This window comes from Oryctolagus cuniculus, chromosome 10 (assembly GCF_051225735.1).
Source record: "Oryctolagus cuniculus isolate XC-2025 breed Fujian yellow rabbit chromosome 10, ASM5122573v1, whole genome shotgun sequence".
Classification (NCBI taxonomy): Eukaryota; Metazoa; Chordata; class Mammalia; order Lagomorpha; family Leporidae; genus Oryctolagus; species Oryctolagus cuniculus.
In genome coordinates this window covers 6,278,217-6,305,405 of record NC_142876.1, presented here as the reverse complement: position 1 = coordinate 6,305,405, position 27,189 = coordinate 6,278,217, and the positions used below count along the sequence as shown (strand labels likewise).

At 40.0% G+C, this 27,189-nt stretch overlaps 2 pseudogenes; both read right to left on the bottom strand.

Annotated features, from left to right (window-relative positions):
- Positions 1 to 4,265: 4,265 nt before the first annotated feature.
- On the bottom strand, positions 4,266 to 5,145 carry LOC100342632 (eukaryotic translation initiation factor 4B pseudogene; annotated as a pseudogene).
- A 186-nt stretch (positions 5,146 to 5,331) lies between these two features.
- On the bottom strand, positions 5,332 to 6,001 carry LOC127492269 (eukaryotic translation initiation factor 4B pseudogene; annotated as a pseudogene).
- Between the last annotated feature and the right edge of the window lie 21,188 nt (positions 6,002 to 27,189).

Here is a 27,189-nt window from a genome sequence, read left to right as displayed (position 1 = left end):
CCTTCTGATGGCGTTTTGCTTTATCTTGAGCAAGCTAGACAGGATTATAATTCTGCTGTCCATTGGGTTTGTCCCTACCCTCTCATTGTTTCCCCAAACTGTGCTTAAAAGACACCACTTAACCAGTTTCTCCTGTCATCCTCTCCTGAAGCCCCCTCCTGACTGCTGCAGCAGGTTTCTAACTTGAATAAGTCTTGTTTTGCTCACTGCCTTTTCTGCATGGAAACTCTTCTACATAAGACCAGAACCAAGGTCGTCTTACTTGACGTTGTTTTCCCTGTAACACCATTTCTTTACATCAGAATCTAAAAACAGTCTCCCCTCCTTACCCCAGACTCATGAGACAGGGTCCCCACCTCCCTATTCTGATCTTTCCATAACCACTGTGCCTGCTATATTTTTGTCTCTCCTGTAACCAACCATGCTTTGTCTCAAGAACTTCACAGGTGCTGCTCCTTCTGCCTGAGGGGTTAGAAATTTCGCATCATTTGGATATCTGCTCAGAAAGGCTTCTGGAACCACCTTGTTTAAATAGCAACTCCTTTCACTCCTGCACTATCTATCACCTTATTCTGCCTTAGTTTTCTTCAGCTGTCACTAAAGGATGCCATGCATTTATGCATTTGCCTATTGGTTTACATTCTGTCTCTCCTAGCAGGAATCTGAGCTCCCCCAGTTCCAGGTGGGACTTTGCCTCTCCAACTTGTGATTTACCCCCTGCAAACAGCACAATGTTCAGCTCACAGAAAGATTCCAGTGACTATTTCCTCACTAAATGGATGAGCTAGTGAATGAAAGAATGATGATTTTCAGTGGTTCCAGGAAAAAAATGTATGTAATTTATTCCCAAAGCAAATGCACACATCAACCTTTCTCCTAGTGAATAAAATAGTCTCTAAAACTTACAGCAAACATTGCACAAGTTATGTTTGTTCCTACTCTACTTCTCACAATAGGAAAAGGAACAATATATTTTTGATGAATCATGAATTGTTGCAATGGCTCTTTTTGTGTATGGCAAAGGAAATGGAATAAGAATCAAGACAAGTCACATTTAGACACCAGGAACTTAAAATAACTTTTAAAACTCACTGCAACAAAGGAGGAACTAAAGAATGGATCAGAGGAGGAGCCCATGGCAAATGTTGGAAGCAAGATTAAGTGTGTTTTATGTGCCTCTAATACTGGGGTTACAAGAAATCTTTTGGTAAAATGACCTGCAAAAACTGAAAGTTAAAAACGGATTTCCAACAGAAGAACAACTTCCAGATACCTTGAAGTTAGCAAATGCTCAATGTATCATTAGCCATAAAGTAAACTACAACACATTTTTCTTTGCATGCATATTAGTTGCTCTCAGGAGTGATACCACCATGTCCAAAGGGTTTTCAAGAACAAGGTATACAAACAGATTTTTTTGAGAAATGTTCCTTGCAGAATTCCCACATGCAGCAGCATGGATTGTGTTACTTGTTCATCATCTTCCTGTTCTTCCTCTTTTTCATCTGCTTTCTATGTTTTTCTGTGCTCAATTCTGTATTTTACTTGAGGTGCTTCAACAACTGGACAGAAACCATAGTTAATGACTTGGAACCTGAAGTAATATTTAAAGACTATCATCTCACCAATATTAATGTAACATATTCTATGTATATTATCATTTATAACTTTCAAAACATTTCAAACATAAATCATCTATTTTTAAATCTCACCATCCACCCATAGGATGAGAAAGATAGATACTACTATTTCTATAGTATTTAGTTATACTAAATAAAAGGTTTATATCTTTTATATATATTTATATATTATATGTTATATTTATATTATTATATATAAAAGGTTTATATTATTTCTATAGTATTTAGTATAGTATTTAGAAGCAAAAGTTGGTTTATTGGAAGACCCAACTATGGCAGATTGATCTGAAAACTGTCTTTTAGGACAGATGAACTTGTCAGTCATTTACCTGCTCATACATACATAGGTTTATAGTTTTCTTTCAACTTTTGATTTCAAAATATCAGATTAAGTTGTTATCTTTTTGATGGTTTTTATTTACTTTTATTCATATGAATGGAACAAACTTCATGTATTTCATACATAGAGTTTCAAGAACATATTGACATTTGCCACCCCATCATCCCTCCCTCTCTCACTCCCACCCTTCCTCCTACTTCTTTCTTATTTTTCTTTTAATGTTTGTAATAATATACTTTTTTCCCTTTGAGACAGTGCACTGTGGTAAGTAACAGGTGATGATTCAAGTCTTGAATCCATGCCATCCATGTGGGAGAAGGGGATTGAGTACCAGCCTCCTGGATTTGGCCTGGGTTAGCCTGGCCCTTACCAGCTTTTGGGGAATGACCCAGAGACTAGGATTTTCTTTTTGTCTCTATCTCTGTCTCTTTTACTCTGCCTTAAAATTTAAATAAATAAAATGTTTTAAAAGTCTCAAAAAAATCTATAGAGGCCTATTTGACTATATTTAATTTATTTATTGTTATTGGTTTATATGAGTTCTTCAAATATTTTGTATAGTAATGCCTTGTCAGAGACATAATTCAAATATTATCTCCCATTCCACATCTACCTCCTCCCTTTGTTGATTATTTCATTTACTATTTCAAAGCTTTTTAGTTTGACATAGTCCCACCTACTTTTTAGTTCTATTGCCTGTGCTTTTGGTGTCATAAATGAATCATAATTGGCAAGATCAATGTCAACAAGCTTTCCTCCTGTTTTATTCTGAGATTTTTATGGTGAGAGAGGACATCCTTGGCTGGTTCTGGATCTTAGTGGAAATGCTTCCAGCTTTTCTCCATTCAATAATGATGCTGACAGTGAGGTATGTTCCTTCTACATCGTATTTGCTTAACTTTTTTTATAACCATGAAAGGATGTTGTATTCTATCAAATGCTTTCTTTGCATCTACCGAGATAAGCATATGGTTTTTATTATTCAAATTGTTAATGCGACATTTCACATTTATTGATATGCATATGTTGGAATATCCCTGCCTCCCTGCGATAAATCCCTCTTGGTCCAGGTAGATGATCTTTTTGATATGTTGTTGGATTCTATTAAGCTAGTATTTTGTTGAGGATTTTTGCAAATAGACACAAAATTGGGGATACTGGCATAAAGTTCTCTTTCTATGCTCTAATTTTTTTCTGGTTTTGGAATTAAGATGATGCTGCCCTCAGAAGCAGTTTGGGAAGATTACCCATATTTCAACTATTTTGAGTAGTTTAAGAAGAATTTGTATTACTTCTTATTTAAAAGTTTGCCAGAGGGGCCAGCGCTGTGGTGTAGTGGGGTGAGCCTCTGGCTGCAGTGTTGGCATCCCATATCGGTGTCAGTTCTAGTCCTGGCTGCTCCTCTTCCAATCCAGCTTTCTGCTAAGGCCTGGGAAAGCAGTGGAAGATGGTCCACATCCTTGGGCTCCTGCACCTATGTGAGAGGCCTGGAGGAAGCTCTTGTCTCCTGGCTTTTGATCAGCTCAGCTCCAGCCATTTGCAAACATTTGGGGATGGAATTAGTGGATGGAAAACCTTTCTCTCTGTTTCTCCCTCTCTCTGTCTGTAACTCTACCTCTCAAATAAATACAAAAAAACTTCCTTTAAAAAATGGTAGAATTCAGCAATGAAGCTGATTTTTTCTTTGTTCGCAGAATCTTTATTACTGATTCCATTTTGGTTATTGGTCTATTTAGGTTTTCTGTGCCTTTGTGTTTCAATTTTGATAAATTTTATGTGTCCAGAAATCTATCCATTTCTTCTAGATTTTCCAACTTGTTGTAATATAGCTGTTTGTAGTAATTCCTGATGATCCTTTTTATCTCTGTGTATCTATTGTAACATCTCCCTTTTCATCTCATATTTTATTGATTCACTTCCCCACCCCCACCTCCTTTTTTGGTTAGTTGGGCCTATAGTTTGGCAATTTTATGTGTTTTTTCAAAAACCAGCTCCTGATTTCATGGATCTTTTGTATTGTCTTTTTTATTCAATTTTGCTTATTTCTTCTCTAATTTTTGTTATTTCTTTCTCCTACTAACTTAGGGTTTGCTTTGTTCTTGCTTGTCTAGATCCTTGAGATGCATCAATTAGATAAATTATTTGATGCCTTTTTGATTTATTTTCATTTTTCTTTTTTCCCCCAGGAGATGGTGAGTTTATTTTGTCTTGTCTGGATAGAGGTTTGATTTGCTCTGGAATGTTGCAGGGTGAAAAGCTTGGGAGAAATCACAAGGTGTCAAGGATTATTTGGTGTTAACTTTTCCCTCATTTTCATCCTCACCATCAACAGAGAGAGCAGAATACTTGCTTGCAAAATTGAACTTGAAGGCTGGACTTCCCTTTAGGTTCCTTTGGCTCGGGTGCAGGCCTGGCAGGTAGTTTCATTTTGCCATCTTTTCCATCTGATTATCCGCAATGCTCTTTTTCCCACCACCTCCTGGATAATGGCTGGAGGTACCAGTCTGGCCTTTGGGTACACTCACCTCATCTATTTTTGTATTCATCTTTCCTTGCTGCTTCCTCTTTGGAAAGCTAAGCTGTAGCCACTCACCCCCGATTGCTGGTAGGGGACTGTGACTCTGTGCCCAAGCTCTGAGATGGAGGAGGAGGGTTAGAACTTCATTCCATTCAAGTGTTCTCATTTGCTGAAGGTCTGGCATTAGCTATGGAGGCTGATCAGATATGGGGGGCTTAGAAGCTGGAGAGTGGCAGTCCTCCTCTTTACTAATGTTTTGTTGTCTAGAGACTTCCCACTCACCCTTCTCCTTGTGTTTCTGCTAGATGTGGCTGAAGCATCAGCCTGAGCGGACCATGCTTGAAAGTTCTCGTGCACTTGGCCAACTTGGGTGGCTCCCTAGAGGCTGCCATTCAAGTCAGGGCTTATCCACCTGATGCTGCAGTTTCTCCTGTTCCTTCTACAGCCTTTTTGCTGCAGCTGTTTCTCCAGCAGCTGTGTCAACAGGCTTTGTCCCTCCAAAGATGAGAAACTCCCCATGGGATTGGAGGCCCTGGAAGTACTCTGAGATTTCAGCTTCAGTTTGGGTCTGTTGTGTGATCTTTGTCCTCCTGCCTGTAATCATCCCAGAAGCAATCATTTCTCAAGCCCCACAATGGTGCTCTCATCTGTCCTAGTGGTCTCCATAGTGGCCCCTGCCTCCCTGCAGTCATCATCCTTATGGTACCCACTACCAAGTGCTCCACTGCAGATGCCTGTCCTGGAACTGTAGCATCATTGTATTACCTGCTGCCTTGGTCATCACAGCGATCCCGGACCTGTATAGATACATGTACACATAACAGTCTGAATCATCATGGATCCAGATACTTGCCTTCAAAACCACCATTACCTCTCCTAGGTTGGGAGTCTTCAAAGCTTTCTGTGGCAGGCCGAGCCTTTCAGTCTAGATCTCTTGTGTCAGAATCCCGACTTCCATCTTGGCCAATGGAATGATCATCCCTGTCCTGGTCCTGGGCTCAGACAGCAAAATCCTCTGGAATTCTCCTGTTATGGAAACACTCTTCACTGAGTTTCAGAGTGCCAAGCAGGGAATCCTCAAACTCTGTGTAACCAAAATCTTTCAGACTCTCTGGAAAATTGGGTCCACATTTGGGACTCACAGCACCAATGTTTAATCCTCTGAAGAATTCATTAATGGAGTTTTCTGTTTCATCATAGGGCAGCTCCCTAGAAAAGTTGTGCAGGTTAGTGATTTGGAAGATGGCTCCAGAAATCTAGAGTTCCTGAGCAGCCCCTGGAGCAGGGGGAAGAGTGGAATGGTTCATTGGAGGATCCTCACATGCATCACCATCCTTCCTGTGCCAAGAGGAGGAAACATCTCATTCTAGGTCATCTGTTCAACAGCCCAGGTAATTGTTTGAAGACCCAGGTGCTTCCTCCACCAGGAACCCCATCCTTAAGCAGGAAGTCTGTTAGGGAGATAGTCTTCCTCTTATTCTTCTCTTTTGCTGAGGTTGCCATATTGAGAGAGGGAGAGAGAAAGCATAATTCTAATTTCTTGTTGTAGGCACTAATTTGCTATGAACTTTCCTCTTAATATTAGTATTGCTTATCCCACAAGTTTTTTTTTTTTTTTTGATTTTTTGACAGGCAGATTGGACAGTGAGAAAGAGAGACAGAGAGAAAGGTCTTCCTTTCGCCGTTGGTTCACCCTCCAGTGGCCACCAAGGCCGGCATGCTGCAGCTGGCGCACCAAGCTGATCTGCAACCAGGAGCCAGGTGCTTCTCCTGGTCTCCCATGCAGGTGCAGGGCCCAAGCACTTGGACCATCCTCCACTGCACTCCTGGGCCACAGCAGAGAGCTGGCCTGGAAGAGGGGCAACCGGGACAGAATCCACTGCCCCGACCGGGACTAGAACCCGGTGTGCCGGCGCCGCTAGGCAGAAGATTAACCTATTGAGCAGCGGTGCCGGCCTTCATTCACAGTCTTGATTACAGAACCATTTTTCGAGTTATATCCTGTTGTAAATGAAGCTGATCCAATGGCAGGAGCCAGGTACTTATCCTGGTCTCCCATGTGGTGCAGGGCCCAAGTACTTGGGCCATCCTCCACTGCACTCCCAGGCCACAGCAGAGAGCTGGCCTGGAAGAGGGGCAACAGGGACAGAATACAGCACCCCGACTGGGACTAGAACCCGGTGTGCCGGCGCCACTAGGTGGAGGATTAGCCTATTGAGCTGCAATGCCAGCCCCACAAGTTTTAATGTGTTGTGTTTCCACCTTCATTAGTTTCTAGGAATTTTTTTGGTTTCCTTTTTGATTGCCCTTTTGATTTCTTCTATGGCCCACTGCTGTTCATTCAGTAGCTTGTTGTTCAGTATCCAAATGTTTGTATATTTTCTAGTTTCTTATGTTGTTGATTTCCAGCTTCATTCCACTGTGGTCAGAAAGCATGCAAGATATGATTTCATTTTTTTAAATTTGTTGATATTATATTATGGCCTAGCATATGAATAGTTCAGAAGTTTTAGGCAGAGCCATTCAGCAAGAAAAAGACATGAAAGGGATTCAAATTGGAAAGGAAGAAGTCAAATTATCCTTGCATGCAAATGACATGAACCTATATATAAGGGAATCAAAAGTCTCCCTAAAGGTTACAGGATCTCATAAGAAAATTTGGCAAAGACTCAGGCATTAAATAAACACACACAAAAAATCAATAGCATTTATATACACACAAAAAATGTCATGGCTGAGAAAGTACTTGCAAGATCAGTTGCATTCACAATAACTACTAAAAATTTCTAATAACTTGGAAAAAAATTAAACAAGGACAAAGATCTCTAAAATAAAAATTATAAAACATTAATGAAAGAAATAAAATAAGCCTCAAAAAATAGAAAAAAACCTTCAGGGTTCATGGTTAGGAAGAATTATGTTCATCAAAATGGTTACACTACCCAAAGCAATTTACAGATTCAGTGTAATCCCTATCAAAATAGCAAGAACGTTGTTCTCAAATATAGAAAAAAAAAAGACCCTGAAATTCATATGGAAACATAAAAGATCTCTAAAAGACAAACAAATCTTAAATGTTAAAAACAAAGCTGGAGGCATCACAATAATATATTTCAAGATATATTACACATGGGATTCCAAGATGGCAGAGTAGGCAGGGAGCTTACTGCTCTAGTCTAGGAGAAGATAGTTTAAAAAAAAAGAGAGGTGCAGTTTCAGGGAAGAGTTTTGGATAAAATGGCAGAGGAAACTATGCAAATTAGCAAGACACAGTGGACCTACATGGAAGGCATGGATGCCCACAACTCAGAACCCCAGAAGCGGAAAGCTTCCACAACAGTGTTGGAGAGAGGTGAGACCAGAGTGCAGCAGCCCAAGCCACTGATGGTAAAGCTGAAGGAAGAGCCTAGAGAGAACCTGACTTGGAGCCTCACGGGGATACTGTACCTGCCAAACTAGAGGAGAAACACATTTTTCTCTCCCCAATCACCATGCAATGGCATACTGTAATAAGCCAATGAAGTGGGCGCCATTTTGGACATGCATAACAACTGCACGAGTTCATGTTCTCACCCAGCAACCAGCCAAGTAGGGACTTCAGCTCTGGTAGGGAGAACTAACTGGGGGCTGGGTGCTCATGACTGTGAGAGGCTTGTGTGCTGGGACTGAAAAAAAAAACTGAGGCTGTGTGGAAGGGCTCATGGTGTGGCTAGGACTTTGGGCAGATATTGTGGGAGATTCCACACTTTCAGGGATCCCTGGTTCCCTGGTTAGGGACATTGCTAGGAAATCTGAACTTACATTGAAGACTATACATATCCTCTATGTGGTCATTAAGGCAGAGCAAATGAATATTAAACCCACTGGGGTTTAGCACTCAGGCACTGGTCTCCTTTGAGGAAGAGAAACTCAGCTGAGTAGAATAAACTTCCCCTCTGATTTAAAAAAAATAGGCAATAAACCATGACAAACCTAGGTATGTTACCTTAGTCATGCCCTTAACCTGAAGAATTGAACAGAGATCCCTGGCTACACCTACCACATGCTTCAAGATAATCATGGAAAGCATACACTCCACTAATCTATAGAGGCATAGCATAAAGATAATAGCAACAACAGCAAAGAGGAAGAAGGAGAAGGAGAAGGAGAAGGAGAAGGAGAAGGAGAAGAAACAAATGAGTATCTCCACAAATGCCAAATAACAAATTCACCAATTCAAGAAACAAGAATAAGGAAAACAACATGACACCCCCAAAAGAACATAACACTTCAATACCAGGTTGAGAAGATGATAATATTGAAGAAATGCCAGTAATGGAATTTTAAAAATTGATCATAGATTACATACAAATTAACCAGAAGTAAATGCATAAACTACTGAAATCCATGCATGAATGAAAGAAAATTTCTCCCACAAAATTGAGATCTTAAAGAGAAATAAAAATTAAATGAAGAATTCAATAGAGCAAATAAAAAATGCAGTGGAAATCCTTAAAAACAGAATCAATGAAGCAGGAAAAGAATATCTGATGCAGAAGAGAGCACAGGGAATTATACAGTCAGACAAAAACAAGAAAAGGAATGGAGAAAACTAAAATCACTGTTGGGAATCCACAGGATACTATCAAATGACCCAACATATAGGTTGTGGGAGTTCCTAAAGGCATGAAAAGAGAGAAAATATTAGAAGGCATTTTTAGTGAAAGAATAACAGAAAACTTCCCTAATTTTGAGAAAGAAAAGGGCATCCAAGTACAGGAACCAAATAGAACCCCTAATAGACATGACCAGAAAAGATCTTCACAACCACACACTGTTATAAAACTCACCACAGTAAAACATAAAGAAAAGGTTCTAAAATGTGCATGAGAAAAATGCCAGATTACATTTAGAGGATCTCTGATTAGACTCACAGAGGACTTCTCATTAGAAACCCTATAGACTAGGGAAGACTGGTGAGATATATTCCAAGTCTTAAGAAAAAATAATGTCAACATAGAATATTAAACCCTGCAAAGTTCTCATTTATGAATGAAGGTGAAATAAAGACCTTCCATGACAAACAAAAACTGAAAGAATTTGTCACCACTTGTCCAGCCCTGCAAAAGACGCTTAAGGACATGCTGCCATAGAAACATAGAAACATGGTGATCACTGCAGAAGAAGGTAAAGGAAGAAAATCTCTCAGTAAAAATACAAAATAATACAAAGTAAAATAAAGGAATATTTATGGAAAAATGGCAGGGCAAAGCTCTTACTTATCAATATATACCCTGACTGTAAATGGCCTCAACTCTCCAGTTAAAAAACACCAACAGGCTGAATAGATTGAAAAAAATCTATTTGTTGGCAAAAGAAACACATCTTTCAAAAAAAGATGCCAGCAGACTGAAAGCAAAAGGATGGGAAAATATATTCCATGTTAACAGAAAACAAAAAGAGCTGGTGTAGCCATCCTAATATCAGACAAAATAGAGATTAACATAAAAACTGTTAAAAGAGACAAAGAAGGACACTATGTAATGATTAAGGGATTAATTCAAAAGGAAGAAGTAACTGTTATAAATCTATATGGCACCTTGCTATTTAAAAGAAATGTTAAGGGATATAAAGGGAGACATAGATTCAAATACAATAGTAATTGAAAACTTTAATACAACAATTTCAGCAATGGTCAGACCAACCAGACAACAAATCAGCAAGGAAACATTGGAGTTAATCAACACTATAGATCAAATGGACCTAACAGATGTCTACAGAACTTTTCATCCTACAGCTGCAGAATACACATTCTTCTCTCCAGTGCATGGAACTTCTTCTAAAATTGAATACATACTAGGCCATAAAGCAAGTTTCAGCAAATTCAAAAAAATTGAATTCATACCTATCATCTTCTTGGACCACATTGTAATGAAGATGGAAATCAGCAACTCAGGAATCTCTAGAACATATGCAAACACATGGAGACTGAACAATATGCTCCTGAATGAACAGTGGGATAGAAGAAATCAAAAGAGAAATAAAAAATTTCTGGAAACAAATGAAGATAGCAATACAACATATCAAAACTTACAGGGTACAGAAAAAGCAGTGTTGGAAGAAAATTAATAGCAACTGGTACCTACATCAAGAAATTGGAGGCCGGTGCCACGGCTCATTAGGCTAATCCTCTGCCTTGTGGCGCTGGCACACTGGGTTCTAGTCCCGGTCGGGGCGCCGGATTCTGTCCCAGTTGCCCCATTCCCAGGCCAGCTTTCTGCTGTGGCCAGGGAGTGAAGTGGAGAATGGCCCAAGTGCTTGGGCCCTGCATCCCATGGGAGACCAGGATAAGTACCCGGCTCCTGCCATCGGATCAGCGCGGTGCGACGGCCGCAGCCCACCAGCCACAGCGGCCATTGGAGGGTGAACCAATGGCAAAAAGGAAGACCTTTCTCTCTGTCTCTCTCTCTCACTGTCCACTCTGCCTGTCAAAAAAAAAAAAAAAAGAAATTGGAATGCACCATATAAATGAGCTATCAATGTTTGTCATGGATCTAGAAAAATAGCAGCAAACTAAACCCAAAACTAGTAGGATAAAGGAAATAATTAAAATTAGAAAAGCCATATCAAAATTGAAACAAAAAAATACAAAATATCGGCAAAGTGATAAGCTGGTTTTTTGAAAAAATAAACTTGGCAGACTATTGGCCAAAAAAGCTTTAAAAAGGAAAGGGGTCCGGCGCCATGGCTCACTAGGCTAATCCTCTGCCTTGCGGCACCAGCACACCGGGTTCTAGTCCCAATCAGGGCACCGGATTCTGTCCCGGTTGCCCCTCTTCCAGGCCAGCTCTCTGCTGTGGCCAGGGATTGCAGTGGAGGATGGCCCAAGTACTTGGGCCCTGCACCCCATGGGAGACCAGGAGAAGCACCTGGCTCCTGCCATCGGATCGGCGCGGTGCGCTGGCCACAGCACGCTGGCCATGGCGGCCATTGGAGGGTGAACCAATGGCAAAGGAAGACCTTTGTTTCTGTCTCTCTCTCACTGTCCACTCTGCCTGTCAAAAAAATAAAAGTAAAATAAAATAAAATAAAATAAAAATAAAAAAGGAAAGGGAAGATTCAAATCAATAAACTTAGGTTTGAAAAAAGAAATGTAATAACAGACTCGACAGAAATAAAAAGAATCATCAGAAATTACTACAAAGAACAGTATGCAAAAAAAAAAAAAAAACAAAAAAAAAAAAACAGAGAAACCTAGAAGAAATGAATAGGTTCCTGGACACTCCTGGACACATACAACCTACCTCAATTGAGCCATGAAGACACAGAAAACCTAAACAGACCCATTACCAAGACGGAAGATGAATCAGTAACGAAGACCCTTCCAAGAAAGAAAAGGCCAAGAATAGTTGGCTTCACTGCTGAATTTTACCAAATGTTTAAAGAAGAACTAATTCCAAATCTTCAAAATCTTCTCAAGTTATTCAAAACAGTTGAAGGGAGGGACTCCTCCCAAATTCTTTCTATGAAGCCAGGATCACCTTAATTCCTAACCCTGTAAAAGATACAACAGAGAAAGAAAACTACAGATCGACTTCCATGATGAACATAGACACAGAAATCCTCAACAAAATTTTGGTCAATAAAATCCAACAAAACATCAGAAAGATCATTCACCCAGACCCAGTGAAATTTATCCCAGGTATGCAAGGGTGGTTCAACATTCACAAATCAATGTGATATATCACATTAACACACTGAAGAACATAAACCAAATGATTATCTCAATAGATGCAGAGAAATCATTTGATAAAATATGACATCCTTTCATGATGACACTCTAAGAAAACTGGATATAGAAGGAACATTCCTCAACACAATCAAGGCAATTTATGACAAACCCAAGGTCAGCATCGTATTGAATGGAGAGAATTTGGAATCATTCCCATTGAGATCCAGTACCAGACAAAGATGCCCACTGCTATTCAATATAGTCCTGGAAGTTTTAGCCAGAACCATTAAACAAGAAAAAGAAATCAATGGGACACAGATGGGTAAGGAGGAAGTCAAACTATCCTTTTTTGCAGAAGACATAATTCTATATATAGGGGATCCAAAAGATTCCACCAAGGACTCATGTAAGAATTTGGTAAAGTAGCAGTATACTCAAAAATCAACAGTCTTTGTATATACAGACAATTTCAAGGCTGAGAATGAATTTCTAAGGTCAGTCCCATCTACAATAGCTAACAGATTTCTTGGAATAAATAAAAGCTGCTCACTGGGCTAATCCTCTACCTGCGGCACCAGCACCCCTGGTTCTAGTCCCGGATGGGGCGCCGGAATCTGTCCCAGTTGCTCCGCTTCCAGTACAGCTCTCTTCTGTGGCCTGGGAAGGCAGTGGAAGGTGGCCCAAGTGTTTGGGCCCTGCACCTATATGGGAGGCCAGGAGGAAGCACCTGGCTCCTGGCTTCGGATCAGTGTGGGACTGTCCATGGTGGACATTTGGGGGGGTGAACCAATGGAAGGAAGACCTTTCTCTCTCTCTCTCTCTCTCTCTCACTGTTTAACTCTGCCTATCAAAAAAAAATAAATATCTTGGAATAAATTTCACCAAGGGTATCAAAGATCTCTACAATAAGAATTATAAAACATTAAAGAAAGAAATAGAAGAATATACAAAAAGTGGAAAAAACTTTCATGTTCATGTATTGGAAGAATCAACATCATAAAAATGTCCATTCTTCCAAAACAATTTATAGATCAATGTGATACCCATCAAAATATCAAAGACTTTCTTCTCAGATCTAGAAAAAACAATGCTGAAATTCATATTAGAAGCACAGGAGACCTTGAAAATCTAAATCAATCATAAACAAACACATAGTTGGAGGCATCACAATACCAGATTTCAAGACATACTATAAGGCAGTTATAATCAAAACAGCCTGATACTGGTATAAAAACAGATGCATAGACCAATGGAATATTCAACAGAAATGAAATCAGTAAATAAAAGAGTTAGCTGCACCCCCATGTTTATTACAGCTCAATTCACAATAGCTAAGACATGGAATCAACCTAAATGTCCATCAACCAAAACCTGGATAAAAAAAAATTATGGGATATGTACACTATGGAATACTATACAGTGATTAAAAAAATAAAATCTGGTCATTTGCAACAAGATGGATGAAACTGAAAATCATACTTAGTGAAATAAGCCAGTACCAAAGGGACATATAACCATATGTTCTCCTCTGATCTGTGGTAAAAAATAGAGCACCTAAAACGAAATCTATAGAAGTGATATTGACACTTCAAGAAGGGATTACTTGAGCAGCCCTTGTCTTGACTGTTGAGGAACAGTTTTTTTTGTTTGTTTTGTTTTCTTTTCTTCATAATATTTGTTGAACTCTTAATATAGAGTCAATCATATGTGTACAAATTCAATTTAGAATGGATCTCAGTAATAAATAAGAGTGGGAATAAGAGAGGGAGGAGGAAGTTTGTAACTATACTGCTGTATAGTTCTGCATACATTCCTACAAGATTGACTGCCAAGGGTACAATTTAAAAACTTGCCAAGGGACGACAAATCTTATTAAGCTGGGTTGTAAAAATGCCACCTAAAGAGTTAAAGAGATCATATTAAGTGTTAACGTGAACATATGGATAGGATTAAGTGTTAAAATGACCATATAAATAGGATCAAGTGTCTGGTAATAATAGTAGATAGAATTAAAAAGGAAGAATGTTCAACAAGGGAAGCAGTCCACACAGCAGACTCATAGAATGACAATTGCTTTAAGTAGCACTCTGACCTCAGAATAAGCCCTTAAGGCATCCTGGTACTGCTGAAAAGCTTATGAGAGCATTTCAGGCATGGAAAGCGAAGACACTGTGGCAAAAAAAAATTCCATATGAAGGATTTCTGTGAGTGAAATCCCAGTGGAAAGAACAGGCCATCAAAGGATGTACTTTTTTTTCTGATGGGAGGAGAGAACTTTCACTTTGCTTATGGCCTTGTCTACATACTGATAGAGTTTGCGGTTTCAAAGGCTTCCATAGCCTAGGCAGTTAATGTCAAGTGCCTTGGGTGGTCACTGATGTCATACATAAGAGTATTAATTATTAAATTAACAACAGGAATCACTGTACACTAATTTCCCATGCAAGGTCTCTGTTCTTAATGAGTTGTATTATGAAATGTAACTGTAAAATTGTTCTCAAAAAGTTTGTGTGTGTGTGTGTGTGTATAGTTGGTCTTTTCTGTACAAAGTTAATTGAAAATGAATCTTATTCAATGGTACTGTGAAGGGGAGAGGGATGAGGCAGAAGTGGGGTGGGAGTGTGGGTGGGAGGACGGGCATGCTGGGAATAACTATATTCCTAAAGTTATACTTACAAAATTTGTATTCATTAAATAAAAGGTTTCTTTGGGAAAAAATAAACAAATAAAAAAGATATATTACAACATAGTTATAAACAAAACAGCTTGATACGGCACAAATATATGTATGAGAACCAATAGAACAGATTAGAAACCCCAGAAATTAAATCACACATCTACAAACAACTAATCTTTGACAAATGAGGTAAAGTCACTCCCTAGAGAAAGGACAGTCTCTTCAACAAATGGTGCTGGGAAAATTGGGTCTCTACTATCAGAAGTATGAAAAAAGACCATTACTTTAAACCTTATATAAAAATCAACTCACAATGGATCAGTGATCTAAGCCTAAGATCAAAAAATATCAAATTACAAGAGAAAAATGTATGGGAAATACCAAAAGATATTGGCCTACTCAATATTTCTTGGATAAGACCTCAGAAGCACAGGCAATAAAAGAAAATCATAAAGCTAAGAAGCTTCTGCACAGCAAGGGAAACACTCAACATAGAGAAGAGACCTCTGATAGAATGGGAGAAAATATTTTCAAACTATTCATCTGATAAAGAATTGACATTTAAAATATGTAAGGATACCAAGAAACTTAACAAAAACAAAATAAAAATCAAGTTAAGAAATGGGAAAAAGGGGCGGTTGATGTGGCACACTGGGTTAAAGCCATGGCCTGCAATGCTTGGATCCCATATGGGTACCAGTTCGGGTCCTGGCTGCTCCACTTCTGATCCAGCTCTCTTCTATGGCCAGGGAAAGCAGTGGAAGATGGCCCAAGTGCAGGGGCCCCAGCACCCATGTGGGAGACCTGGAAGAAGTTCCTGGCTTGGATCAGCATAGCTCTGGCCATTATGGTCATTTGAGAAATGAACTAGTGGGTGAAAGACTTTTTTCTCTCTCTGGCTCTCCCCCTCTTTGTAACTCTTTCAAATAAATAAAATAAATCTTTTAAAAAAGAAATGGGCAAAATACATGAACAGGCATTATCCATAGGATAAAATACCAATGGCCAACAGACACATGAAAAAATGGTCAGTATCACTAGTCATCAGGGAAATGCACATAAGGCACACAATGAGACTCGCCTCACCCCAGTCACAGTGACTGTCACCCAGCAGTTTAGTCAAAGCCACACAATGAGAATCCCCTCACCCCAGTCATAGTGACTGTCACCCAGCAGTTCAGTCAAAGCCACACCATGAGGTCGCCTCACCCCAGTCACAGTGACTGTCACCCAGCAGTTCAGTCAAAGCTACACCATGGGAATCTCCTCACCCCAGTCACAGTGACTGTCCCCCAGCAGTTCAGTCAAAGCCACACAATGAGAATCTCCTCACCCCAGTCACAGTGACTGTCACCCAGCAGTTCAAAGCCACACAATGAGAATCCCCTCACCCCAGTCACAATGACTGTCACCCAGCAGTTCAGTCAAAGCCACATAATGAGAATCTCCTCACCCCAGTCACAGTGACTGTCACCCAGCAGTTCAGTCAAAGCCACACAATGAGAATCCCCTCACCCCAGTCACAGTGACTGTCACCCAGCAGTTCAAAGCCACACAATGAGAATCCCCTCACCCCAGTCACAGTGACTGTCACCCAGCAGTTCAGTCAAAGCCACACCATGAGAATCCCCTCACCCCAGTCACAGTGACTGTCACCCAGCAGTTCAGTCAAAGCCACACCATGAGAATCCCCTCACCCCAGTCACAGTGACTGTCACCCAGCAGTTCAGTCAAAGCCATACAATAAGACTCGCCTCACCCCAGTCACAGTGACTGTCACCCAGCAGTTCAGTCAAAGCCACACAATGAGGTCACCTCACCCCAGTCACAGTGACTGTCCCCCAGCAGTTCAGTCAGAGCCACACAATGAGACTCGCCTCACCCCAGTCACAGTGACTGTCACCCAGCAGTTCAGTCAAAGCCACACAATGAGAATCTCCTCACCCCAGTCACAGTGACTGTCACCCAGCAGTTCAGTCAAAGCCACACCATGAGAATCCCCTCACCCCAGTCACAGTGACTGTCACCCAGCAGTTCAGTCAAAGCCACACAATGAGAATCTCCTCACCCCAGTCACAGTGACTGTCACCCAGCAGTTCAGTCAAAGCAAATGTTCCTGAGGATATGTAGCAGACATTCTAACACACGGTTAGTGGGAACTTAAATCAGTACAACTGTTTTAGAGGGAAGTATAGGGATTCCTCAAAAATCTGAACACTTATCTATCACATGACCCAGCCATCCCACTTCTGAGAATTTACCCAAAGGAAATGCAATCAGCATATGAAAGAGTTGTTTGTATCCCTATGTTTATAGCAGCCAAAATCACAATAACTAAGATATACAATCAACCCAGATACCCATGAACTGCCTACTGGACAAAGAAATTATATATATATATATATATATAAATATAAAATTACGTATTTATATATTATATATAATACAGACACAATGAAATACTACTCAGCCATAAAAGAGGATGAAATCCTGTGTTTTGCAACAAAATGGATGCTACTGGAAACCATTATGCTTAGTAAAATAAGCCAGATTCAAAAAGACAAATATTGTATGTTTTCTTTGATTTGTTATAGGTAATATAAAGAATACAAAAAATGTAAAGCATATGAATGAAATTGGAATCTTAAGATTTGATTATTGTTAATAGCTCTTATCTGTACTCCTGAGAACAGTGATCTTTCTACTTTCTACTTGTTGAATTATTTATTTTGTATACGCTTAAGCTTGTGATTATGAAGTAAATTGAAAATATGTTATTGCAGGGCTGGCGCTGTGGCACAGCATGTTAACACCCTGGCCTGAAGCGCTTAAATCTCATATGGGCGCCAGTTTGAAACCCGGCTGCTCCACTTCCAATCCAGCTCTCTGTTATGGCCTGGGAAAGCAGTAGAGGATGGCCCAAGTCCTTGAACACCTGTAGCTGCATGGGAGACCTGGAAAAAGCTCCTGGCTCCTGGCTTCAGATTGGCACAGCTCTGACCATTGTGGCCAATTGGGGAGTGAACCATCGGATGGAAGTCCTCGCTGTTTCTCTCTCTGCCACTCCTCTCTCTGTGCAACTCTGACTTTCAAATAAATAAATATATCATTTAAAGAAAGAAAGTATGTTATTGCAAATATTAAGAGAAAAAAAGAAAGGAGAGAGGGTGGGAAGTATCATTATGTGTTTTAAATGAAATACATGAAATCTGTTATCTTTGTATACATTAAAATAAGTAAATAAAATGGAGTTTTATAGTTTCAAGTTGTTCAGTTTTAAGTCTCTAACCCAGATGGAATTGGTTTATCTCCTAAAATGGCTATTCTGACAAAAGTAACAGAAACTGGTGAGAATGCACAGAAAGGAAATTGGTGTACTCTGCTGATGGGGGTATAAAATGACCCAGCCATCACAGACAGCTGCATGGAGTTCCTTAAATATTAAAAATAGAACTTCCATTGTCATAGCCCATTTTCTGATACTATGACAGAATACCAAGCAGATTTGGTAGTTTACAAAGAAAATGAATTGTCTTTTCATAGATTTTCAGACTGAGGAGTCCAATATCAGAGTACTGCTGACATCTGATGAGGGCCTTTGTGCAGTGTTATAGCATGAGGAAGGGCAAAACATGCAGACACAGAGCAAGTGTGCTAGCTCAGGTCTCTCTTCCTACCCTTAGAATCTAGTTATGCTATGGGAACTCTATCCTTATTACCTCATTTATGCCTAATTATCTCCCAAAGCCCCCACCTCCAAATGGCACTTATACATCAATTTAGAGTTGGGCATTTGGCACAGCACTTGAAACACTGTTTGGGACATCTGCATCCCATATTGGAGTGCCTTGTTTCAAGTCTTGGCTCCACTTCTGATTCCAGTTTTCTGCTAATACACAACCTGTGAGGCAATGCGTGATGGCTCAGGTGATTGGGTCCTACATGGGAGACACAGACTGAGTTCTAGGATCATGGCTTCAGCCTCATTCAGGCTGTTGCAGGCATTTGAGAGTGAATCTGCAGATGGAAGACTTCTGTCTCTGTCCGCCTTTCAAACAAACAAATAAAAAAATTTAAAATATTAATTTGGAGATTAAATTTTCAACACAGGAATTTTTAGGGTACATAATCAAAAAATATGACCCAATATTCCCACTTCTGGGTATTTATCCATAGGAATTCACATCAGACCCTCTAAGAGGTATCTGTAGTTTGATGTTCACAGCAACATTATTCAGAATAGCCAAGATATGGAAACAATGTTGAGTGGATAAAGAAAGTGTGGTGTATACACACAATGGAATGTTACACACATTTACAAGGAAATCTGGCATCTGTAGCAGGGATGAACATGAGAGACATTATGCTAAATGGCAGAATCCATAGACAGAAAGACAAACACTGTAGGATCTCACTTGCTGTGAGATCTTCAACCATTAAACTCAGAAGTAGACAGAAGAATGCTGGGCTTTGAAGGTGGAAGAGAAATATGTAGACACTGCTCAAAGTGTACCAAGTTTCAGTTCTGCAAGACAAATAAGCCCTGGAGATCTGATGAGCAGCATGGTGATTATATTTAATAATTCAGTGAACTATACTTGACATTTGCTAAGAGCATAGACCTTGTGTTCTCACTGTCAACAAATTAAAAAAAGGCAAGGATGTGAGGCAATGGATGTGTTAATTAGATAGAATGTGGTGACTTTTTCATAATTTATATATCTATCAGCCACCAACTTGTATACTTTCTTACATGTATACAATAAAAATAAAATAAAAACTTAAAGAGCCAGTGTTATAGTACAGCTGGTTAAACTAATGCCTACGACACCAGCATCTCATACCATGGTTCTGGCTCCTGTACCAGCTGCTCTGCTTCTGGTCCAGATTGCTGCTAACGGGAAATCAGAAGATGATGGCCCAAGTACTTGACCTCTTGCCACCCACATGGGGGACCCATGTGGAGTTTCTGGCTCCTGGCTTCCAACTGGCCCTGTCCTGGCTGTTGCAGACATTTGGGGAGTGAATCAGCAGATAGAAGATCAATTCTCCCCCACCCTCTCTCTCTGAATTTCAAATAAATGTATTTTAACATCAAAAATTTTAAAAAGAAATGCACTTGTCCAATGTTTAATGGAAATATGTTTTCAAAATTATATCAAGATCTCCATTAGCATAGTACAAATCTTAACAAGGCATTATGGAAAGAACCATGAGTGAGTAAAAACCCATCACCTGAAAAACCAGGTTGTCTTCTAATCCACGGCTGTGTGATCATATCTCCTCCACCGCCATCCCTAATCTAATGTCTACCTTAAACTCAACACACTTTCCAGTTCACACTGCACTTGGTGCTCAAGTGTTCCACCTTTGTTTTGTTGCTATTGTTTTAAAGATTTTATTTTAGGGGCTGGTGCTGTGGCACAGTAGGTTAATCCTCTGCCTGCGGAGATGGCATCTCATGTGGGTGCCAGTTCTAGTCCCGGTTGTTCCTCTTCTGACCCAGCTCTCTGCTATGGCCTGAGAGAGCAGTGGGAGATGGTCCAAGTACTAGGGTCCCTATACCTGTGTGGGAGACCCAGGGGAAGCTCCTGGCTTCAGATAGGCTCAGCTCTGGCTATTGGGACCATTTGGAGAGTGATGCAGCAGTTGGAAGACCTTTTTCTCTTTCTTTCCCTCTCACTGTCTATATCTATAATTCTACATCTCAAATAAATAAATAAAAGATTTTATTTTATATGTTTGAAAGGCTGAGTGATTGGGAAGGTGGGGGAGAGATCTTCCATCTGCTGGGTCACTCTCCAAATGGCTATAATACCTCGTACAAAGCCAGGAGCCAGAAACATCATCCCGGTCTCCCACATGTGTGACAGGATCCCAAACACTTGATGCTTCTACAGCTTTTCCAGGCACATTAGCAGGGAGCTGGATTGGATGCAGAGCAGCTAGGACTCAAACTGGTACTCACATATGAGATGTTGGTGTTACAGGTAGTGGTTTAATCTACTGTGCTAGAACACGTGACCCAAATGCTCCACCTTTGATGGCTAGGTTGTTAGCAATGACAGAATAATGCCCTAAAGAGCCACATTCACTCCTGGGTTTTGATAAATCCCTGGGAAGCTGTGTCATACGGATTTTACAGAAATTTTGCAGCCCCTCTTCCTGAGGATTCTTGGAGTAAATGATCCTACAGCAGTTAGCAGGCTCTCATGGACCTGACCTATATGAAGATTACGGTCCACAAATGTTCCGAATCACTCAAAGGCTGGCAGGTCAGATTGGCAATGGGGTCTCAGTCCAGAATATTTTACTGACACTCCCTCGTTGAAATGCTGCATCCGGAAGCAGACTACTATCCTTTGCCCCCTATATGATCAATTTCCATATTCCAATTATGAGAACTAGGAAAGTTTCCACAAATTTCCAGGGAGAGTTAAACTTTTCATATTTTCTTTCCTGGTCCAACAGTGAGCCAACCTAGTGGCCTTCAGGGCACTGTTTTTAATCAGCTTTTTACCCTAGTGCTGTGGGGCACATTAAATAGGATGGCCATTAATTAGGATTGCAGCTATGCACATTCACTTAGATGTCATCATCGGTATCTGAGCCTCCATGACAGTGCTGCAGCTAAGGAATGAAATTCTGCCTTACAAAAAAAAGCCTTCGTTTTCTGTATAATTATGATGAGATGTCCTCTCACAGCCTTCGGTGGCTAGACTGGAATGGAATATTTTAGGCTTCCTTGCAGCTGTAGTTAAGAAATCCCTCTGGGTACCCACTCTAACCTCCCTCCTCTGTCTCAACACTGCTGTGTGTCAAAACTCAGAAGGGTTTTATATTATTTCTGAAAAAGTTATTTGACACTGCACAGACTGCCGGAGAGTTTGGTGCATAGAAGTTGCGTTAGCTAAATACCCAGTGCGCCACTCTCCTGATTAACACTTTCCAGAACTAACCAGATGGCTGGACCACTCGGATTTCTTTCTCAAGCCTCCTCCTGCATCAAAATTTTCTTACTAAGATGCGTGTTTACTATAGCAGATGAGATGTAGGTTAAGACATCCACATTCCATATTGGAGTTCCTTGGTATAACTTATAACTAAATCAATGAGTTCTGACAAGATATAGAAACTCAGCAATAGCCATAATAACTAATTATAGTGTAACAGGTTGAATGAAATTTAGTGTGTTTTTTTTGTTTGTTTGTTTTTTGTTGTTTTTTTTTTGACAGGCAGAGTGGACAGTGAGAGAGACAGAAAGAAAGGTCTTCCTTTTGCCATTGGTTCACCCTCCAATGGCCGCCACCGCTCGGCGCACTGCTGCCGGCGCATCACACTGATTCGAAGCCAGGAGCCAGGTGCTTCTCCTGGTCTCCCATGGGGTGCAGGGCCCAAGCACTTGGGCCATCCTCCACTGCACTCCCGGGCCACAGCAGAGAGCTGGCCTGGAAGAGGGGCAATTGGGACAGAATCCGGTTCCCCAACCAGGACTAGAACCCGGTGTGCCAGCGCCGCAGGTGGAGGATTAGCCTAGAGAGCCGCGGTGCTGGCCTTTAGTGTGTTTTTGATAACTGTATATAAAGAAAGCGAATGCGGAAGACCATGAGGTGAAGCAGCAGTGTGTGCAGGCGAGTGTGTGTGGGAGACCAGTGGTTCTGCATAAACCTGTCAGACCCGTGATCTACGACTTAAAATCAAGGCCTGATACTGCAACCTGTGCCTTAACATCTGAGCAAGCGTGGGAAGACCTCAAGTGGCTGAACTGCAAGATTTATTCTCCTCTCTTCTTAACGCTCTAACCCAAAAAATTTTCCCTGCCATGTGGACCACAGGGACATCAGGCCACCTGCCAGCCCACAGTTATTCAAACAAGTTAATCCCATCCTAAACAGGTACCGGCAGTCACCTCACCCCTCTGTTGTCCCCATAGTCCTGATGGCTCACTCTGTCCCTGACTACAACCTTTATGGTCCTGCCCAGCACCCAGTCTTCTCTTCTCCTTGCTGTGGAACCTCACTGTAGCCCAATGTGGTCCTTCTTGTCATGCAGGCTTCTTTCCTTGCTCTGAGTCCTCCAGACTAAGAAAGAGCTAACAATCTCACCATCCAGGGGTGAGTAATGAGGGTTCAACCATCCCCATAACTGTAGGGTGGACTCCATTCCTCATCACTGAGTGAAAAGGAACACATCAAAGCATTCACATCTTCAGATATGTTTGTAAACTTTTATTTCATAGATTATCTTTATTGCATATTTCTCCTCTAACCAAAGATGAATTTTAGAATGTGCTATTCATTTAAGAAGGTCCTTTGTTCTTAATTTGCATTTGCACTGGGTAAAAACTTTCACCCATGGAAAGACCTCAATCATCCAGCAGAGGTGAACATTGTCAGACATGTGCTGTAGCCAGATGACCATAGTCAGGCACCTATGCTCCAGCCAGAACGACAACGTAATTTTTTTGTTGCTTCATGATGGATTCAATGGTTAGGGATAGAGTGGAAATATCCTGTTATCCATTAAAGGGTCCATTAAAGTGACGAAATAAGGAGCAGTTCTGTGAGGTCTTTATCTAAGATATTGTCCAGAATAAATTTGTTTTGTCCTTCCAAATATGAAGTGAGCTCCAATCCTGTGGAAAGCCCATGGTTAAACTGAAGGCAGTCTTGGAGGCAAGATTAAGTGAGAATGATTTGCATTGTACCAGAGAATCCTTCACATACAAGCACTTCTTCCTATACTGATAAAATGCCTGAAATTCCCACAACTATGTCAAATTATGCTTGAATGACGCATTCAGATAAACTCTGATAAAAGAATGCGTGTAAGTAGTAACTTTCTTTAAAAAATTAACTTTCAGAGTTAGCTTCAGCATTGCCAGGGAAAGTGATTGAGAGGAGAAGCAGTTAATGTCAGCTACGCAGATTCGCAAGGGGACAATGTTTGCTTGCCTTGCACAATGAGGTCAGAATCACAAATCTAGTGAAGTCAGGAGAAGAATACCCTAGAAACAAATGTCATTTCTTCAGTGAGTAAATAGTTCACATCATCATAATTGCTCTTGAACATTTAAAAAATTATTTTAGATCAATCATGCTTTAATTCATAATATCATTGAATTATTGTGCAGAGCAAGTGGAATATTGTATACAAGATCTCTAATACAAAGCACCCTCACATTCTGTTCACATAAATGACACCCACGCTGTTTTATTAAATGTCTACTTTCACAACTTTTGGTTGTGTGATAACAATAAATTTTATTTTTTATTTCTTCAATTTATCGTTTTAATTATTTTTCTATCTCCCTAGGATGAGGTTAAACCTATTTGCTATCTTTCTACAGTTACATTTCTCTATTTATATTTAGTCTAATCCTTAATCTTACTCCAAACTAGTAATTTTAAGTATTTAAATGAGTATATAATTCTCTTTAGGCATTCAATTTCTTTTGCATAAATGCCACCTCCAATGCCTTGTGCTCCCTTCCTTTGAAAGGGATGGCAAAAACTCTTGTGTTTTCACCTGGAAAGATCTTAAGTTCCACCTCTTGCCAGCCTGCAATGAATGGCTTCCATTCCCTGTGCTTGTCATGCTAACTTTCCAATAATAACAGCTCCTATCTTCACATCCTGTGACCTAAACCTCTAGATCTACCACTTAAGAGAAAGCTTCATTGTTGAGAAATTCAATTCTACACAGGATCTGTCTTTCAAAATAGCTAGTTAGCATTGAAACTCAGGTCCATAAAAGCATCTCTGGTCAAAATAGAATGATTCTCTTCTTCTGCCAATTAGCCTTTAGTTTGGGGGTTTAGCTTTGGTGGACATTTGAAAGAAAACATGGTATGGAAGAGGAAAACTAGAAGCAATCAGAATAGTGTTTGTATAATTTTCAGTGCTGAAATATTAATGCTCATTAAAATTGTGATATTCAAATATACTCCCACAGAAAAATTCTAGTTGCTGCATATAAAAGTGTGATGATTCAATTTGAAAAGCCTCGAGTTACTGTCCTTCAAACACAGCAGTCAAGTGTGTTCTCTAACCAAAAGCAACATGAAACTTTTAGAAAGTCTGGTTGTGTGAATGGATCATAAATTTCTCAGGCCAGATGGTATTAAGTGGTAGCCTGCCAAGTATCTACATCATTTACAATACTACAGTAAATGAAATTAGCACTACTTGGCACTTTGAATTGTCAAGTGTAAATTTGCTAGACATTCACAATCTTCCTTATGTCGCTTGCATTGTCATAGCTTCTTTACAGGTAGTTTTAAGAATGTGTTAATATAGTTTTTCCGAGGCCACAATAATTTTTCACAAGTATCTGAGTACCTGTTCAGAGTTACACACAAAACAAAAAGGACAGTGGGAAACTTTGGAACCAGAAGCCTGCCAATCTGCATTCTAATGATGGCTTTGCTACATGCTTGTTTTATCCCTTAGATCAGTAGCTTTAATTTTCTGAACTTCAGTCCACTATTGTACATTAAAGACATGAGAAAGTCTCAGTGGTCCTTTTAACTATAATATTCTGTGATTCTAGAATTTTATTCTAAGGTTAATTTTGACTCTAGGCCAGATTTGTCTTTAAATGTTCCCCCATACCTATTTCAAAAATGTCCTTCTACGTGCTACATGACAGGATATAGGCCAGGGTTCTCTGTAGTTGAACAAGCATGTGAAAGATACAACTGAGGATGTGATAAAAGGCTCAAGATCCTTTCCCAGAAATTTAATGAACAAATAAATGTTGTGTACCATTTCAAGATGACCTCAACCTCTCTAAACTCCATATATGCAGCCTTACAAGATCTAAAAAAGCTCTATAAAGTATCTAGTATTCTTGTATGATGGTCCAGTTTTTAGAGGACTCCAGACTATCAAGTTCCGAAGACTCATATATGCAAAGCTGTATATACGGTCAGTTCCCATCTTGGGATGGTGGTTTGTTCAACTTACGATTTTTCTTTTCTTTTTTTTTTTTTTTTTAGTTCTTACTTATTAGATTTATTTTTTTCTTTTTATTTAATAAATACAAATTTTATATGCACAGCTTTTAGGAATATAGTGTTTCTTCCCTCCCATTCCCGTCCTCCCACCTCCACACTCCTCCCACCTCCTGCTCCCTCTTCCATTCCATTTTTCATTAAGATTCATTTTAATTGACTTTATATGCAGAAGACCAACTCTATGCTAAGTAGAGACTTCAACTGTTTGCACCCACAAAAACACACAAAGTAAAAGCACTGTTTAAAGACAAGTTTTACCATTAATTCTCATAGTACACCTCATTAAGGACAGAGGTCCAACATGGGGAGTAAGTGCACAGTGACTCCTGTTGTTGATTTAACAATAACACTCTCATTTTTTACATCAGTGACCACTCGAGGCTCTTGACATGAGCTACCAAGGCTATGGAAGCCTTTTGAGTCCACAAACTCCGTCATTATTTAGACAAGGCCATATGCAAAGTGGATGTTCTTTCCTCCTTTCAGAGAAAAATACATCCTTCTTTGATGGCTCCTTCTTTCCCCTGGATTCTCACTCACAGAGATCCTTCGTGTAGGTTAATTTTTCCCACAGTGACTTTGCTTTCATGTCTGAAATGCTTTCAGGGGCTTTCAGCCAGATCCAAATGCTTTAAGTGCTGATAAGGTGAGAGGGCTATTTAGAGCATTTGTCATCCTACGAGTCTGCTGTGTTTAACCTATGATTTTTCAATTTAATGATTCTGCAAAAGCGAGATACACTCAGTAGAAACTGGACCTCAGCTTTTGAATTTTTATGTTTGCATAGACTAATGATATGTATTATGACCGCTCCCTTATGGTTCTGGTCACCTGATCACATAGAGGAAGGACTGACAGTCTACAGGTGTACTATGAAGCTACGCTAGGCTGGTTGATAGGATAGACACACTAATGCACTTCTGACTTGGGATATTTTCAAGTTATGATGAGTTATTGGGAATATGACCATCTCAAGTACAGGAGCCTCTGTATGTGTATTATATGCAGAATCACACACACACACACATGCATGGACACACACATGAATCACTTATCATTGTCAAAGATTAGTCAGTGACTACCTTCATCTGAGGAATTTTTTCCACTGTTGTGGTAGTATATAGCACTCAGTAGCTATTACAAAAGAACTTGTTTTCTGTGTTTATCCTGGCATTGTTTCAGGCACCCTATGCAGATGAGCAATAAATGTGTAATAAACCTCCATGCTGGGTATTGTTTTCTCCTGCAGACATAGGATACTTAGACCTGGAGATTTTGGCCCATGT